The sequence below is a fragment of the Rattus norvegicus genome, chromosome 2 (assembly GCF_021556685.1).
Source record: "Rattus norvegicus strain SHRSP/BbbUtx chromosome 2, alternate assembly SHRSP_T2T, whole genome shotgun sequence".
In the NCBI taxonomy this organism is placed as follows: Eukaryota; Metazoa; Chordata; class Mammalia; order Rodentia; family Muridae; genus Rattus; species Rattus norvegicus.
In genome coordinates, this window is record NC_141535.1 from 88,376,040 (window position 1) to 88,395,109 (window position 19,070).

General features: G+C 38.5%; 1 pseudogene; it reads right to left on the reverse strand.

The window, feature by feature from the left end:
* Window positions 1–11,872: 11,872 nt before the first annotated feature.
* LOC147996151 (solute carrier family 7 member 12 pseudogene) lies at window positions 11,873–18,814 on the reverse strand (annotated as a pseudogene).
* Window positions 18,815–19,070: the final 256 nt, after the last annotated feature.

Consider the following 19,070-nt stretch of genomic DNA (forward strand, 5'->3'; position numbering starts at 1 on the left):
TGTGCTTTTCTTCTCTTTGTTTTGTTGCCAAGACGATTACTTTCTTGCTTCTTCTAGGGTATAGCTTGCCTCCTTATGTTGGGCTTTACCCTTTATTATCCTTTGTAGTGCTGGATTTGTAGAAAAATATTGTGTAAATTTGGTTTTGTCATGGAATATCTTGGTTTCTCCATCTATGTTAATTGAGAGTTTTGCAGGATACAGTAACCTGGGCTGGCATTTGTGTTCTCTTAGGGTCTGTATGACATCTGTCCAGGATCTTCTGACCTTCATAGTTTCTGGCGAAAAGTCTGGTGTGATTCTGATAGGTCTGCCTTTATATGTTACTTGACCTTTTTCCCTTACTGCTTTTAATATTCTTTCTTTATTTTGTGCGTTTGGCGTTTTGACAATTATGTGACGGGAGGTGTTTCTTTTCTGGTCCAATCTATTTGGAGTTCTGTAGGCTTCTTGTATGCCTATGGGTATCTCTTTTTTTAGGTTAGGGAAGTTTTCTTCTATGATTTTGTTGAAGATATTTACTGGTCCTTTGAGCTGGGAGTCTTCACTCTCTTCTATACCTATTATCCTTAGGTTTGATCTTCTCATTGAGTCCTGGATTTCCTGTATGTTTTGGACCAGTAGCTTTTTCTGCTTTACATTATCTTTGACAGTTGAGTCAATGATTTCTATGGAATCTTCTGCTCCCGAAATTCTCTCTTCCATCTCTTATTCTGTTGGTGAAGCTTGTATCTACAGCTCCTTGTCTTTTCTTTTGATTTTCTATGTCCAGGGTTGTTTCCATGTGTTCTTTCTTGATTGCTTCTATTTCCATTTTTAATTCCTTCAACTGTTTGATTGTGTTTTCCTGGAATTCTTTCAGGGATTTTTGTGTCTCCTCTCTATGGGTTTCTACTTGTTTATTTATGTTTTCCTGGAATTCTTTCAGGCATTTTTGCGATTCCTCTCTGTAGGCTTCTACTTGTTCTCTAAGGGAGTTCTCCACGTCTTTCTTGAAGTCCTCCAGCATCATGATCAAATACGATTTTGAAACCTGATCTTGCTTTTCTGGTGTGTTTGGATATTCCATGTTTATTTTGGTGGGAGAATTGGGCTCCGATGATGCCATGTAGTCTTGGTTTCTGTTGCTTGGGTTCCTGCGCTTGCCTCTCGCCATCAGATTATCTCTCGTGTTACTTTGTTCTGCTATTTCTGACAGTGGCTAGACTGTCCTATAAGCCTGTGTGTCAGGAATGCTGTAGACCTGTTTTCCTGTTTTCTTTCAGCCAGTTATGGGGACAGAGAGTTCTGCTTTCGGGCGTGTAGTTTTTCCTCTCTACAGGTCTTCAGCTGTTCCTGTGGGCCTGTGTCTTGAGTTCACCAGGCAGGTTTCTTGCAGGGGAAAGTTGGTCCTACCTGTGGTTCCAAGGCTCAAGTTTGCTTGTGGGGTACTGCCTAAGTCCTCTCCGCGGCGGCAGCAACCGGGAAGATCTGCGCCGCTCTTTCCGGGAGCCTCCGTGCACCAGGGTTCCAGATGGTGTTTGGTGTTTTCCTCTGGCGTCTGGACGTGCGCAGAGTGCAGTCTCTTCTGGCCTCCCAGGCACGCCCGCCTCTCTGAAGGTTCAGCTCTCCCTCCCATGGGACTTGGGTGCAGAGAACTGTTTATCTGGTCTGTTTCCTTCAGGTTCCGGCGGTGTCTCAGGCACAGGGGTCCTGCCGCTCCTGGGCCCTCCCCTACGGGAACCCAGAGGCCTTATACAGTTGCCTCTTGGGCCAGGGATGTGGGCAGGGGTGGGCAGTGTTGGTGGTCTCCTCCACTCTGCAGCCTCAGGAGTGCCCACCTGACCAGGCGGTGAGGTCTCTCTCCAAACATTTCTTTAGGTACTTCTCAGCCAGTCGATATACTTCAGCTGAGAAATGTTTGTTTAGCTCTGTACACCATTTTAATAAAGTTATTTGACTATCTGGAATCTAACTTCTTGACTTCTTTGTATATATTGGATATTAGCCCTCATTTGGATGTAGAATTGGTAAAGATCTTTTCCCAATCTGTTGGTTTCCATTTTGTCCCAATGATATTATCCTTTGCCTCACAGAAGCTTTACAATTTTATAAGGTCACATTTGTCCATTCTTGGTTTTAGAGCATATACCATTGGTTTTACTTTCAGAAAATTTTCCTCAGTGCCATGTTTTTGAGGCTCTTCCCCATTTTTTCTTCTATCAGTTTGAGTGTATCTGGTTTTATGTGGAGGTCCTTGATCCACTTGGACTTGAGCTTTTTACAGTGCAATAAGAAAGAATAGCTTGGTTTCTATTCTACATATTGACCTACAGTTGAACCAGTACTCTTTGTTGAAAATGTTATCTTTTTTCTATTGGATGGTTTAACTCTTTTGGCAAAGATCAAGTGACCATAGGTGTATGGGTTCATTTCTGGGTCTTCAATTCTATTCCATTTATCTACCTGACTGTCTCTGTACCAATACCATAAAATTTTTATCACTATTGCTCTTTAATACTCCTTGAGGTCAGGGATGGTGATTCCACTAGCAGTTCTTTTATTATTGAGGATAGTTTTCACTATCCTGTGTTTTTTGTTATTTCAAATGAGTTTGCAAATGCTCTTTTTAACTTTATAGAGAATTGAGTTGGGTCATTGAATCTGTCAATTTCTTTTGGCAAAAGGGTAATTTTTACAATATTAATCCTGTCAATCCATGAACATGGGAGATCTTTACATCTTCTGAGATCTTCTTCACTTTCTTTCTTCAGAGACTTGAAGTTCTTGTCATACAGGCCTTTTACTTGCTTGGTTAGAGTCACAATGAGGTATTTTATATTATTTGTGATTATCGTCAAGGGTGTCATTTCCTTATTTCTTTCTCAGCCTTTTTATTGTTTAAGTAGAGGAAGGCTACAGATATGTTTGTGTTAATTTTATATCCAGCTGCTTTGCCGAAGTTGTTTATGAGGCTTAAGAATTCTCTGGTGGAACTTTTGGGGTCATTTAAAAGTATATTATCATATCATCAGCAAATAGTCATATTTTGACTTCTTCCTTTCCAATTTCTATCCCTTTGACCTTTTGTTTTTTTGTCAGATAGCTCTGGCTAGGACTTCAAGTACTACATTCAATAAGTAGGGAGAGATTGGGCAGTCTTGTCTAGTCCCTGATTTTAGTGGGCTTGCTTCAGGTTTCTCTCCATTTAGTTTGACACTGGCTGATCTTCTGTAGACTTTTAACATGAAGGAATGTTGAGTTTTTCAAGTGCTTTCTTGCCATTTAATGAGATGATCATGTGGTTATTTTCTTTTAGTTTGTTTATATAGTGGATTATGATGCTGTATTTTCATATATTGAAACTTTCCTGCATTCCCTGGGATGAGGCCTACTTGATCATGATGGAAGATCTTTTTGATGTGTTCTTGGATTCAGTTTGTGAGAATTATATTCAGTATTTTTGCAGCGATATTCATGTAGGAAATTGGTCTGAAGCTCCTTTACTTTGTTGGGTTTTTTTGTGGTTTACGTATAACCATAATTGTGGCTTCAGAGAATGAATTGGGTAGTGTTTTTTCTGTTTCTACTTGGGGGATAATTTGAACAATACTGGTACTGGTTCTTATGTGAAGTTCTAATAGAATTCTCCACAAAACACATCCGGTCTTGGGCTTTTTTTTGGGGGGGGGACTTTTAATAACTGTTTTTATCTCTTTAGAAGTTATTGGGCTGTTTAGATTGTTTCTCTGATCCTGATTTAACTTTGGTAAGTAGTATCTGTCTAGAAAATTATCCATTTCATCCAGATTTTCTAGTTTTGTTGAGAATAGCTTTTGTAGGAAGATCTGATGATTTTTAAAATTTCCTCAGATTCTTTTGTTATGTCTTCCTGTTTATTTATGATTTTGTTAATTTGCACATTCTCTTTGTGTCCTCTGGTTAGTCTGGCTAAGGGTTTATCTATCTTCTTGTTTTTCTCAAAGAACCATGTCCTGGTTTTGTTGATTCTTTGTATAGTTCTTTTTTTTAAATCCACTTTGATGACTTCAGCCCTGAGTTTGATGTGTGCTCCTCTTGGGTATATTTGCTTCTTTTTGTCTTAGAGCTTTCACATGTGCTGTCAATCTCCTAGTGTATGCTCTCTCCAAATTCTCTTTGGAGGTACCAAGAGCTATGAGTTTTCCTCTTAACACTGCTTTCATTGTGTTCCATAAGTTTGGGTATGTTGTGCCTTCGTTTTCATTACATTCTAAAATGTCTTTAAATTATTTCTTTATTTCTTCTTTGACCAAATTATCATTGAGTAGAACATTGTTTTACTTTTGTTTGTATCTGGGCTTTCTGGTGTTTTTGTTGTTATTGAAGTTCAACCTTAGTGGATGGTGATCTGATAGGATGAGTGGGAGTATTTCAGTCTTCTTGTCAAGACCTGTTTTGTGTTGATTTTATGGTCAATTTTAGAGAAGGTACCATGAGGTTCTAAGAGGAATGTATACTCTTTTGTTTTAGGATGAAATGTTTTATAGATATCTGTTAAAGCCATTTGTTTCATAACTTCTGTTAGTCTCTCTGTGTGTCTGTTTAGTTTTTCTTTCCATGATCTATCCATTGATGAGAGTGGGGTGTTTAAGTCTCCTGCTATTATAGTATGAGTTGCAATGTGTGCTTTGTGCTATAGTAAGGTTTCTTTTATGAATGTAGGTGCCCTTGCATTTGAAGCATAGATATTCAGGATTGAGAGTTCATCTTGGTGTTTTTTTCCTTTGATGAATATGAAGTGTCCTTCCTTATATTTTTTGATAGCTTTTGGTTCAAAGTCAATTTTATTCTTTATTGGAATGGCTTCTCCAGCTTGTTTCTTGGAAACATTTGCTTGGAAAAAATTGTTTTCCAGCATTTAATCTGAGGTAGTGTCTGTCTTTGTCACTGAAGTGTGTTTCCCGTATGCAGCAAAATGCTGAGTTCTCTTTACCTATCCAGTCTGTTGGCCTATGTCCTTTTATTGGAGAATTGAGTCCTTGACATTACAAGATACTAAGGAATATTGATTTTTGTTTCCTGTTATTTTTGTTGTTAGAGGTGGAATTATGTTTGTATGTCTGTCTTCTTTGGGTTTATTGCAAGAAGATTACTTTCTTGCTTTTTCTACAGTGTCGTTTCCCTTCCTGTGTTGGAGTTTTATGTCTATTATCCTTTGTAGGGCCAGATGTGTGGAAATATATTGTGTAAATTTGGTTTTGTCATGGAATATCTTGGTTTCTCCATCTTTGTTAATTGAGAGTTTTGCTGGATAGAGTTTCCTGCGCTGACATTTGTTTTCTCTTATGGTCTGTATGTCATCTACCCAGGATCTTCTGGCTTTCATAGTCTCTGTTGAGAAATCTGGTGTTATTCTGACAGGACGGCCTCTATATGTTTCTTGCCTTTTTTCCCTTACTGCTTTTAATATTCTTTCTTTGTTTTTTGCATTTGGTGTTTTGACTATTATGTGAAGGGAGGAATTTCTTTTCTGGTCCAATTTATTTGGCGTTATGGAGGTTTCCTGTATGTTTATGGGCATCTCTTTCTTTAGGTTAGGGAAGTTTTCTTCTATAATTTTGTTGAGGATATTTACTGGCCCTTTTAGTTGGTAGCCTTCACTCCCTTTTATACCTATTATCCTTAGGTTTGATCTTCTTATTTTTTCCTGGATTTCCTGGATGATTTGGTGAAGGAGATTTCTGTGTTCTGCATTTTTTTTGATGGTTGTGTTAATGTTTTCTATGATATCTTCTCTGAGACTCTTTATCAATTGTTTTTTCTTGGTGATGCTGTGTCTGTGACTCCTAATCTTTTTCCTAGGTCTTCTATCTCCAGGGTTGTCTTTCTTTTTGTTTTCTTTATTGTTTCTATTTCCATATTTAGATCCTAGATGTTTTTGTTTAATTCTTTCACCTGTTTTGTTGTGTTTTCTTGTAATTTTTATGGTATTTTTGTTTTTTCTCTTTAAGGGCTTCTACTTGTTTTCCTGTGTTGTCTTGTATTTCTTTAAGGGAGTTATTTATGTCCTTTTAAAAGTCCTCTATCATCATCATGTGATATGATTTTAAATTCAAATTTTGTTTTTCTGGTTTGTTAGGTTATTTGTTCTTTGCTTTGGTGGGAGAACTGGGCTTTGATGATGCCAAGTAGTCTTGGTTTCTGTTACTTAGATTCCTGCACTTGCCTATCACCATCTGGTTACCTCTGGTGTTAACTGGACTTGCTGTCTCTTGCAGTGGCTTGACCCTCCTGTAAACCTGTGTGTAAGTACTCCTGGAGACTGTCTTTCTTCCAGCAGGGTCTGCGTAGAGACAGGTGTATCACTGGGTTAGCTCTGGGCACAGGCAGAAACCAGAAGAATACTGTCCCAAACTGCTCCCCATTTTCTGTGTTCAGAGGGCTCTAGGTGGGTTCCTTTTGGGACAGGACTGTGAGCAGAAGTTGTGTTCTCACCTGCGCTGTCAGGATTGTTTGCACTTCTGACAGTCCAGCTCTCTCTTTCCCATAAGATCTGGGCACAGAGAGCTGTGGGACTGTGTCAGCTCTGGGCACAGGTGGAAACTGGTTTTATGCTTTCTATTAATTGTGGTTGTTTGCCCTTAAGACTTTCATTAGCATAGTATAGCCTGCATATTCACAGAGGTTTGATAGAGAATAAAGAACTAAATGGGGATGACTAAGCCAAGAGGACCTCACGAGGATGAGAGAATAGACTATATTTTTATGTAAGACAGATGACTCTGGAATAGGATGGTCAAAGGAGTAGGAAGAAAAAAGAGAACTGTTGGGAAAGGAATATAGGAGAGGGCACAGATCATACTAGGATCATTTCAGGCATCATTTGAAAGTCTACTAATATAAAAGATTCCTAAAATATACACATCTATGAAAGTAATCTACAATAAAAAACTAACCTGGTGACAAATTAAAGTGTCCATGGAACCAGAACAAACTCTACACACTCCTAGAGGACAAATGTAATCATAAACTCAGCTACAAATCCTGAAATCCACAACGGTGACCTGACTGCATAATATGCTGGTGCAGTGATGCCAAAAACAATTTTGGAGTACCAACTGCTCTCTAATTGGAGATAAGTCTCAATCCATAACTTGAAATCCATACTTGACATTGCTTGTGTGGTTAAGAACCTGTGACTATTAGGCCAGAGACCAATGAGTAAATTAAATATTATTGCTATGGTATAGAAATATACCAATATAATGAATCATAAGGACAGTTTGCTATACCCATAAATTAGTGTCTAGGTCAGTCACCATTAGAGAAACTTTCCTGAGTAGCAGATGAGAACTAACACAGAGACCCATAACTGGACAATGTATGGAGCGTGAGAGATTTTGGAACAGCCCTCCCATCAGGGATCAGGGTGCTATGTAGAAGTTGAGGTGGAAAGAATCCAAGAGCCTGAAGGGATGGATGATATCAAGGAAACTGTTTTTTACACACAACAGGACTGATGAGACATTTGAAGTTACAGAGGCTATGACAGCAGGCACAGGGGCTGCAGTCTCAGTGCTGAGAGTGGGAAATAGACATGAACTTCTTCCACTGACCACAGAAGTTTTGGCAATTAACAACCACTTACAAAGTGGAATCCAGTATAATCTCATAGGTTCTCTGAACCACATTTAAGTGTAGGCCTTATGCTCAGCAATAGACAGCCAATGAAAAACAAAGTCAATGACACTTTAGAAACCTTGTCCCATTTTGATTTATTTGGATACTTTTTCCTTTGCTGGCTTTTTGAGGGTATATTATTACTCTTTTTGATTTTGTTTTTTAATGGGTTTTACTTTAGTATGTGTTTCTTTTGCTTTTTCTTTTTTTAAAAAATGTGGTTTTTATGTTTGTTTATGGCACATACACACATACACACACACACACAGAGAGAGAGAGAGAGAGAGAGAGAGAGAGAGAGAGCGAGAGAGAGAGAGAGAGGGGAGTTCTGTGTGCAGGAGGAGGGGAGGATATGGGATGACTTGGAAAAGACAGAAGCATGATCAGAATATTGTATAAAATATTTATTGAATACAAAAGAAACAATTGATTCATAACTGACAGTAATCACATGTGTGCCTGTTTTCTGTTACACTGTGACAAAGCCAACTGAGCAGAAGTGACTAACAGAAAATTGAGGATTGACAAACACTACTGTTAGAAACGTTACTCAGCTTTCATGCAGAGATTTTTATAGTAGCACATTATGATTATTTATTAAAATGATATGATTTAAATTTATGAAGGCTAGCTTTTTCCATGTGGAGACTTACCACAACTCACACCTACTTTCTGCCTCCCTTCAGCCCCATGTCTCCACAGGAATGTCCCCACCCCACCCTCCTCACCCATCCCACCAGACCTCTTCCTGGGGCCCCCAGTCTCTTGAGGGTTACGTGCATCTTCTCAGACTGAACTTAGACCCAGGAGTCTTCTGCTGTGTATGTGTTGGAGGCCTCATCTCAGCTGGTGTATGCTGCCTGGTTGGTGATCCAGAGTCTGATCCAGGGGTCTTGGTTAATTGAGACTGCTGGTCCTCCTACAGGGTTGCCCTCCTCCTGAGCTTCCTCAGCTTTTTGCTAATTCGACCAGAGAGGTCAACAGCTTCTGTTCATTCACTGGGTGCAAACATCTGCATCTGATTCTTTCAGCTGCTTGTTGGAAAAGCAGTACTATGCTACAGTACTGAAGAATATATAGATTGGTTCAGAGAGATTAGAGATTAGCTGTATTTTTCAAAAACGTTTCAGGAACTTATTGTTTGAAAGTGTTAGAACATGGTCAAAAGATTGACCATGGTGAACAATGGCTTGGAAAACTGTGAGATAGGCTCTAGGACCAAAGGCAGAGAACCTTTTATCTCAGGTTTACCTCATATTGCTATTGGACATGATTTCATGTCTCCTGCCACAAACACTTACATTCAGCTTATAAGACATGTTTATTTTTCTTGGATGTCTGATTGTAGCTGTAGAACCCAATCTGTTCAGTATACCCTAAATGTGGATATGTCCTTCTATTTTGTTTTCATACTTTCCCCGATATAATCTGTAGTACATGCCATTCAATTGCATTTAAATTGGTGTGTCCTGCGAGAGTTCAGGAAAAGGCTGCATTGCTTATTTAGATGTTCTTTATTTAAATGTTTTTCTGACCATTTTTCTGAACTCAAACAACCTTCTTTGGATCATACCTTTCATTGTTACTTTCATGTACAAGATGGACTATAGCTCAGACTATAGTCTGCCCCATTTTTGTGGGTTTAAAAAACTTATTCACTTTTTACCCCAATATCAGTCCCCACTCCTCTGAGTATCCCCTCACACAGATCTTCCCCTCACCATTGCCCTTCTCTTCTGAGAATGGGAACACTCCAAATATCATCCCTCCCTCACATCAAGTCACTGCGAGGCTAGGTGCATCTCTCTCACCGAGGTCAAACTGCCTAGCTAGGAGAATGGAATCCACAGGTAGGCAACAAATTCAGGGAGAGCCCCAGCTCTAGTTGCTGGGGGACCTGCATGAAGACCAAGCTGCACCTCTGCTACATATGTATGTGTCAGGGGGATGGGTAGGCTCAGCCCCTGTTTGTGGTTTGGTTGGTACATACCATTCATGTCTATGCAAAGAAAATTTGAAGAATCAACAAAATCAAAAGCTGTTCTTTGAGAAAAACCAACAAGATACACAAAACTTTAGTCAAACTAAGTAAAGGGCAGAGAAATAATATCCAAATTAAGAAAATCAGAAATGGAAAGGGAGATACAACAACAGACTCTGAGGAAAGGCAAAGAATCATTAAGTCTTATTTCAAAAGTCTGTACTCAACAAAATTGGACAATCTAAATGAAATGAAGAATTTTCTTGATAGATTCCATTTACCAATGTTAAATCCAGATCTGGTAAACAAATTAAACAGTCCTAAAACCCCTAAGTAAATACAAGCTCTCATTAAAATCTCTCAAACAACAACAACAACAAAGAACAAGCAAAACAACATAAACCAAACTAAATAAAAAACAGCGACAACAACAACACCTAAAAAACACAGGGCCAGATGGTTTTAGTGCTGAATTCTACCATACTTTCAAAGAAGAGCTAATACCAGTACTCCTCAAACTTCCACAAAATACAAACGGAAAGAACACTGCCACACTCATTCTGTGAGGCCATAGTCACCCTGATACCTAAACTACACAAAGACTCAACAAAGAAAGAGTATTTTAGATTTCCCTTATGAAAATTGATGCAAAGATACTCAATAAAATACTTGCCATATTCTTTAGATTCCTTAGATTCCAGGTCCAGTAAACAAGGTCTTCATAGGTTGGTTGAAAAGTTGGCAGAAACTTTCAGGCAGACACAAAAATTTTCATAAATTTTTGTTAGTTTTGTAATATAACTGAAAGTAGTATCTTGTTTTTAAAACATTTATTATATTTTGTATATAGGTGTTTTCCCTGTTGTCTGTGTGCTGCATACATGCAGTGCCAAAAATTCCGAGAGGGCACTAGATTCCCTGAACTGGAAAGACATATGGTTGTGAGATGATGTGTAGGGGCTGGGACTGAACCCAAGTCCTCTCCAAGAAGAGCTAGTTTTCTTTACACTTTAGTGAATGTTTTATATTAAATATTACACAAACTTTTTTGTGTATTTCAGAGCATCAAACATCTTATCTTTAAAAGGTTTTAGTGTGTGTATTTGTGTTTGTGCAAGTGTGTGCATGTATGTGTGAGAAGACATGCATGTGGGTATCCTAAAAGGCCAAAGGAGGACTTTGAATACCAAACATATGGAGATAGAACTAGTTGTTATCTTTCTGAGGTGAATGAGTTGAACAGAATAATTCTGGTCATTCTCATTCTTGGAAGTTGTTAACATATATAAATACAACCTGTGGAGTGCATTTACAGTTGCTTGTATGTATGTATTTTTTGAACTGACAGTCACTTCATATTGGATAATTAACTTGGGTGGTAATACTCTCTCTCTCTCTCTCTCTCTCTCTCTCTCTCTCTCTCTCTCTTCTTGTTAATTGATTGTATTCATTTAGGCAACAATAAAAGATAAATAGAAAAAAACCAAGGAGTTTGAGAGAAAGTAGATGAGGAATGGCAGTGGCATAATTATATTTGACTTAAAATAATATCTGAACAACCTAAAACAAGAATACCATCATCAACCAAACCCCAAAACAATGGTGAGTCATGCCTGCAGCTCTCATCATTTTCTTTTGGTGCTATGATATCCAAAGAATTTAGTGTTGCTCCAGAGAAACATCAGTAAGAGAAGGGTCTTGCCCTTTCTAAAAGGTAAAAGTTACAAAACACTTTAAATATTCATGACAGCGAAGAGCAGCACTAAAATGAATGTCTTAGACACATACATATAAACAAAATGAGATCTAAGATGAAACAGTAAAATACAAATGAAGAAGCATTTTCCTGCTTTGGAGAACACAAGAAAATGTGATGTTCTCAACATGTAAGTGCACGAATAGTGAAGGCAAAATTGTTGGCTGTTCTTCTATGTAGCTAAATGGGGTTAGGGGGTTGAGATAGGAAGCAAATCTCACATATGTGTTATATTTTAAGTAGATATGTTAACTTACTATATAACTACTATTTAACTGACAATGCCTCAAAATAAAAGGATTTACTGCAAAACAATCTGAGAATACAATATTTTCTTTTGAAACTAAGCAATTTTCAAGGTATTACATTGAACCCAAAACTGAAAGAAAACGAAATTTTATTAACTGATTATAAGTGTTGGTTTAATGATGACCATGAGTAGAGTATGCAAAATTTTATTAGAAAACTGTTTTTTCTTTCTCCATAAGCTCTGCTTACAACTGCTGCCAATAATTTTGTAATGAATCTATTTACCTGCTATGTTAGTTGGGAGCACTAAATCTTCCTATAAATAAAACCCTTGGAGAATGGCATCTGTAATCTGTGAGTCATTAGGAATTTCAGGGTCCAAAGCATTCTCAAACTTGGACACATTCTCTTTTTCCCAATAACTAACAGCACAACTCCAGTTAGAGAAATGAGACAAAGAACACTCATCTTCATCAGACTGCTGATAGTAGGAAACCAAGCCATTGTTTTCATCCCTCAAGCATTGAGAATTCTGAATAATCACAAAATAGACAAAGCCAGGAATTTCTTTGGTAGTTTTGGAGCTGGGCATCCAGAATAGATTGGTTGGATTATATAACTGTTAGTAACTTTTGAGCTTCCATTCCTAAAAGAATAAGCAAAATGTTTTATCAAAAGATTGAAAAAAGCAGCAGGCAATTCATAAGGTCTTTTGAGGAAATAGGGTGCTAAACTCACAGGGTAGGTGATTACTAGCTCTGCAAAACAGAGAACATTCATCATGCTTAGCTGAGAATAACCTGCACAAATACTCAGAGAAGCAGATGTTCAGTCATGAGTATTTTAATACTCCTTTAGGAGGTACCCAAATCTCAGCTTCTATGGTGACACTAATTTTAAACATGTTTCCATGAAAGAATCCAATTGTTTTCAAGTTTTGCCCTTTTCTGTTGTTTACCCTCAAGAATTATTTAAAAATTTGATGTAAGTTGCGAATTTTTTTGACATTTCCAACCTAATGTTTCTCTTTTATGATCTTAGTATAAATATCTTTGTTAAACTTAAACTTGCTTTACTGAATTATTAGCTGATGACTTTTACCAAGAACTTTTGATCTCTTCAGAAGACCAAAATATATATATATATATATATATATATATATATATATATATATATATATATATATATATTTGACCAAGTTTGCCACTGGAAATTTGGAAATTAGTATTCTAAATTCTAAATAAAATTATTCCACTTTAGCAGTTCAAGAGTGTACTCACTTAACTGACAGGTAATCATTTGTAGATTCATGCCATGATGCAAAATTATAGTTTAACCAGAAGAATTTAGACTTTGGCTTTCAATGAATCAAGATGTGAGTCTTGTGTTTGTTCCTTTGCAGGTGCATGCCTCTTGACACTTGTACTTCTTTAAAATATAATTCTTTATCCATGTAGTGAAGATAAATTTTTATTTGTATATATTGCTTCTATGGAAGTGAATAAAATGACAAGTGAAATATGTAAAACTTAATCTAGTTCTTATTTTCATTTCATTTTATTTTATTTTTTTGTTTTCACTACAACCCAACAACAGTTTCTTCTCTGTTTCCAACTCCCACTCCTATCCCACCTTAGGATAGGAGGTGTACCCCTTCTCCTTTTCTCTTCAGAAAAGAGGAGACCTCTGAGGAGTAATGACAGAACATGAAATAAGAAACAATAAGACTAATTGCAAAACCTTGTATCAAGGCTGGGAGAGGCAACCCAGTAGGAGGAAACATGTCCCAGCAGACTAAAGAGTCAGAGACACCCCACTGCTAGGGGTCCTACAACATCAAGCTAGCAACCATAATATATACGCAGAGGGCCTATCACAGAACCATGCAGGTTTCCTAATTGTCCCTTCAGTCTCTGGGAGTCCCTATGAGCCTCACATAATTGACATATGTGGGCTGATTTCCTCAACTCCTCTAGCTTTTACATTTATTCTTTCCCTTTCCTATATGGTTCCCTGAGCTCGAAGGGGAGGGACACAGTGGAATACTCCAATTTGAGTTTTCTTTCTTTCTTTCTTTCTTTCTTTCTTTCTTTCTTTCTTTCTCTCTTTATTTCTTTCTCATTTCTGCACATGTAGCAAAAGCTTGTTCAATAGTTTATATTTCATCTTATGAAACTTATTTTTCTATTTTCCATCCAGTGCATTTTGTACATTTTCTTAAAAAACAATTTTTTGGATAGTTTATGTATTTACATTTCAAATGTTATCTCCTTTCCCAGATTTCCCCTCTAACATCCCTCATCACCCTGATTCTATGAGGATGTTCCCTTTGATATCATTGACACCCTGGCATTCTCCTACACTAGGGAAAACAGCCTTCACAGAACCAACAGCCTCTCCTCCCACTGATGCCCAACAAAAGGCCATCCTCTGCTACATATGCAGCTGGAGTTCATGAGTTGCTCCATGTGTACTCTTTGGATGGTGGTTAAGTCCCTGGGAGCTCTGGGGTATCTTGATGGTTGATATTGTTGTTCCTCCGTTGGGGTTTCAATCCCCTTCAGCTCCTTTATTCCTTTCTCTAGCTCCTCTACTGGGGAACTGTTCTCAGCCCAATGGTTGGCTGCAAGCATCCACCATTGTATTTGTCAGGCTGTGGCAGAGCCTTTCAGGAGACAGCTATATCAGGGTCCTGTTATACAAAGAATTGTAAAAGTTAGACTCCAGTGAATCAAATAACCCTACAAAAATGGGGTACAGAGCTAAACAAAAAGTTCCAAACTGAGAAATATGGAAAGACCATGAAGCACCCAAAGAAATGTTCAACATGCTTAGTCATCAGGGAAATGCAATTCAAAACAACCCTGAAATTCTACTTCAAACCAGTCAGGATGATTAAGATCAAAAACTCAGGTGATAACAGATGTTGGTGAAGATGTGGAGAAACAGTAAAACTTCTTCATTGTTGGTGGGATTGCAAGCTGGTACAACCACTCTGGAAATCAGTGTTGAGGTTCCTCAGAAAATTGGACAGAGTACTATGTGAGGACCCAGCTATACCACTCCTGGGCATATGCCCAAAAGATGATCCAACATATAACAAATACACATGTTCTTCTATGTTCATAGCAGCCTTATATATAATAGCCAGAAGCTGGAAACAAGCCAGATGCCTCTCAGTAGGTATAAAAAGATTGTAAGAATCTCTTTTATTCTACTGGATCACCACACACTAAATCTGGACTTCAATAACAAAAACAACAATAAAAACTACCCAACAGAAAGTCCACACACAAATGGAAACTGAACAACTCTCTCTCCAATGATAACTTTGTCATGGAAGAAATAAAGAAACTGAAGACTTTCTAGAATTCAAAGAAAATGAAGGCATAATACTCAAACATATGACACAATGAAAGTAGTGTTAAGTGGAAAATTAATAGCACTAAGTGCCTTCATAAAGAAATTGGACTGGCGAGGATGTGGAGAAAGAGGAACACTCCTCCATTGTTGGTGGGATTGCAGACTGGTAAAACCATTCTGGAAATCAGTCTGGAGGTTCCTCAGAAAATTGGACATTGAACTGCCTGAGGATCCAGCTATACCTCTCTTGGGCATATACCCAAAAGATGCCTCAACATATACAAGAGACACGTGCTCCACTATGTTCATCGCAGCCTTATTTATAATAGCCAGAAAATGGAAAGAACCCAGATGCCCTTCAACAGAGGAATGGATACAGAAAATGTGGTACATCTACACAATGGAATATTACTCAGCTATCAAAAACAACGAGTTTATGAAATTCGTAGGCAAATGGTTGGAACTGGAAAATATCATCCTGAGTGAGCTAACCCAATCAGAGAAAGACATACATGGTATGCACTCATTGATAAGTGGCTATTAGCCCAAATGCTTGAATTACCCTAGATCCCTAGAACAAACGAAACTCAAGACGGTTGATCAAAATGTGAATGCTTCACTCCTTCTTTAAATGAGGAAAAAGAATACCCTTGGCAGGGAAGGGAGAGGCAAAGATTAAAACAGAGACTGAAGGAACACCCATTCAGAGCCTGCCCCACATGTGTCCCATACATATACAGCCACCCAATTAGACAAGATGGATGAAGCAAAGAAGTGCAGGCCGACAGGAGCCGGATGTAGATGCTCCTGAGAGACACAGCCAGAATACAGCAAATACAGAGGCAAATGCCAGCAGCAAACCACTGAACTGAGAATAGGTCCCCTATTGAAGGAATCAGAGAAAGAACTGGAAGAGCTTGAAGGGGCTCGAGACCCCAAAAGTACAACAATGCCAAGCAACCAGAGCTTCCAGGGACTAAGCCACTACTTAAAGACAATACATGGACTGACCCTGGACTCTGACCCCATAGGTAGCAATGAATATCCTAGTAAGAGCGCCAGTGGAAGGGGAAGCCCTGGGTCCTGCTAAGACTGAACCCCCAGTGAACTAGTCTATGGGGGGAGGGCGGCAATGGGGGGAGGGTTGGGAGGGGAACACCCATAAGGAAGGGGAGGGGGGAGGGGGATGTTTGCCCGGAAACCGGGAAAGGGAATAACACTCGAAATGTATATAAGAAATACTCAAGTTAATAAAAAAAAAAAAAAAAAAGAAATTGGAGAGATCCTATACTAGCAACTTAACAGCACACCTGAAAAGTATAAAAAGAAGCTAACAAACTCAAGAGGATTAGACAGCAGCAAATAGTAAAAATGAGTGCTGAAATTACCCAATTGGAAACACAGAGAACAATACAAAGAATCAACAAAACCAAGAGCTGGTAATTTGAAATTAAAAACCAACAAGATAGATAATCCCTTAGACCAACTAACTAAAAGGCACACAGATAGCATCCAACTTAACAAAATGTGATATGAAAAAGGAGACATAGCAAAAGAAACAGGATATTCAGAAAATCATCAGATATTACTACAAAAGTCTACGCTTAGCAAAACTTGAAAATCTGGGTGAAATGAATGAATTATTTTACACATACCACATACCAAAGTCAAATCATGATAAGGTAAACTTTTTAAACAGTTCCATACCTCCTACAGAAGTAGAAGGAGTCATTTAAAACTCCCCTACCCCCAACAAAAACAAAACAGGGCCAGATTGTTTCAATTCAGAATTCTACCAGATTTTCGAAGAAGAGCTAATATCAATACTTCTCAAATTATTTCACAAAATGGAAACAGAAGGATCATTCTATTCATTCTATGAGGCCATAGTTAACTTTGATATCTAAACTACACAAAGACCCAACAAAGAAGGAGAACCTTTGAATAATTTCATTTATGTTCATAGATGCAAAGATACTCAGTAAGAGTATTGCAAACCACAACCAAGAACACATCAAAAACATCATTCCCCACGACATAGTAGGCTTTATACCAGGAATGCACAGACAGTTCAATATACAAAACTCCAGCAATGTAACCCACTGTATAAACAAACTCAAAGGAAAAAACATAATCAGCTCAATAGATGCTAAAAAAGCCTTTGACAAATTCCAAAATCTTTTCATGTTAAACATCTGAGAGACCAGGAGTTCAAGACTCATACCTAAATATAATACAAGCAATATGCAGCACATCAGTAGTATCTATTCAATAAAATACTTGAAATTTTAGCTACAAGGAAGGACAACAAAAGGACATCAAGAGGATACACATTGTAAAGGATGAAGTCAAAGTATCATTATTCTCCAATGATATGATATTATACATTATGGATTCCCAAAGTTCTACCAGATAACTCTTACAGCACCTAGAAAATTTTAGCCAAATGGCTGGAAATAAAAATAACTCCAAAAAATCATTAATCTTCCTTAGAATCCACACTTAGATGGGGGAACAAAATAATCATGTAAGGTGGAGGCAGGGAGAGATATGCATGGGAGAGTAGAGGGAGAGGGGAAAAAGGTAGGTAGGATTAGGTATGGGTGGAGACAGAAGGAAAGCCCAGATGGCCAGGAGAATGAATGGAATTATGAAGCTGCCAGGGATGGAGGGTATAGGGGAACCCTCCAGAAAGACTCAGAGACCTGGGATTAGGGGAGCTGTCAGGATTCAATGTGGGTGACCTTAGCCAAAATGCCTAACACTGGTGATATGGCACCTGAAAAGAAAACCTCCAGTAGTTAGACAGGGCCCCAGTGAAGGGGTTGGAACAACAATCGCCTTCAAATTTTAATCCAAAATTGTTTCTGTCTAAAATAAATGAGGGGACAAAAGTGGATCAGTGAATGAATGAGTAACTGACCAGTGACAGGCACAACTTGGGATCCATCCCATGTGAAGGCACCAAACCCTTACACTGTTACTCATGTATTTTGTGCTTGCACATAGGAGTCTATCATGACTCTCCTGTGAGAGGCTCTACCAGCAGCTGACTGAGACAGATGCAGATATCCACTGACAAGCATTTGATTGAGGTTGGGGATCCCTATGGAAGAGTTAGGGGAAGAGTTGGGGAGCCCTTTGAAGGACTGAAGGATATGAACGGGATGGCAACCCCATAGGAAAACCAACAGTGTTAACTAATCTGGATGCCTGGAAGCTCCCAGAGACAAAACTGTAGGTTGATGTCTTTATGCAGAAAGGCTAGAATGAGGCCTGTCATTGGATGAGAAGAAAGAATGGGTAGGAACAGAGTTTTAGAAAGACAATGAGTTGGAGAGAGGGGATGGAACTGGGAGAACATGGCAGCAGATATTAAGATTCTTTTCTGTGTATAGATTCAGGTTGTTGTGAACATTTTTAAGGATGGGTGTGTACAGAATTTTGTGCTGTCTAGATGGGCAAATTATATCATATCAATTTGATCAGAGGTTTTTGTGTGGTGTGTTCTTTCATGTGGTGACTTAACTGAGTTCAAGAGAAGGTGTGGTGATGGGATGCACCAATCCTGCCACAAAATTGGGATGTGAATGGCTAGCATGGTAACAACCCACCAAGGGAACTGTGAGTGAAAGCAGCATGGCAAGATGCCTTGCTGGAACAGCCTGTAGACCTCCTGGGTCAGAGACTACTTGGGGGCAGTGTGGAGCTGCTGAGATAAGGATACCTTGCAATGCTATATGGCCCCATGGATGCCAGTGCTAGCACAGGATAAAAGGTTAGCAGTTTTTTAATATTTACTGCAACAAGTGGCAAACCAACATGTTAGGCAAGAGTCCACTAAATATTGAAGTTTTTCAGCCTGAGAAAGTTTTATTTTCTAAGTAAGTGGGAGCCAGGGCCATGTTGAGTCACATAATGTTAAACAAAAGAAACACAGAGGCACTCTGCTAGCAGGCTCAGGTCACCTGCTGGGAAAAGTGCAGGCTGATTCTAGCCATAGAGAGCTAAAAAATGGAGGTTGCCTGCTTCCTTAACACATGTTGATTAGAGTACAATTTATTAAAAAGACTTGTTTAT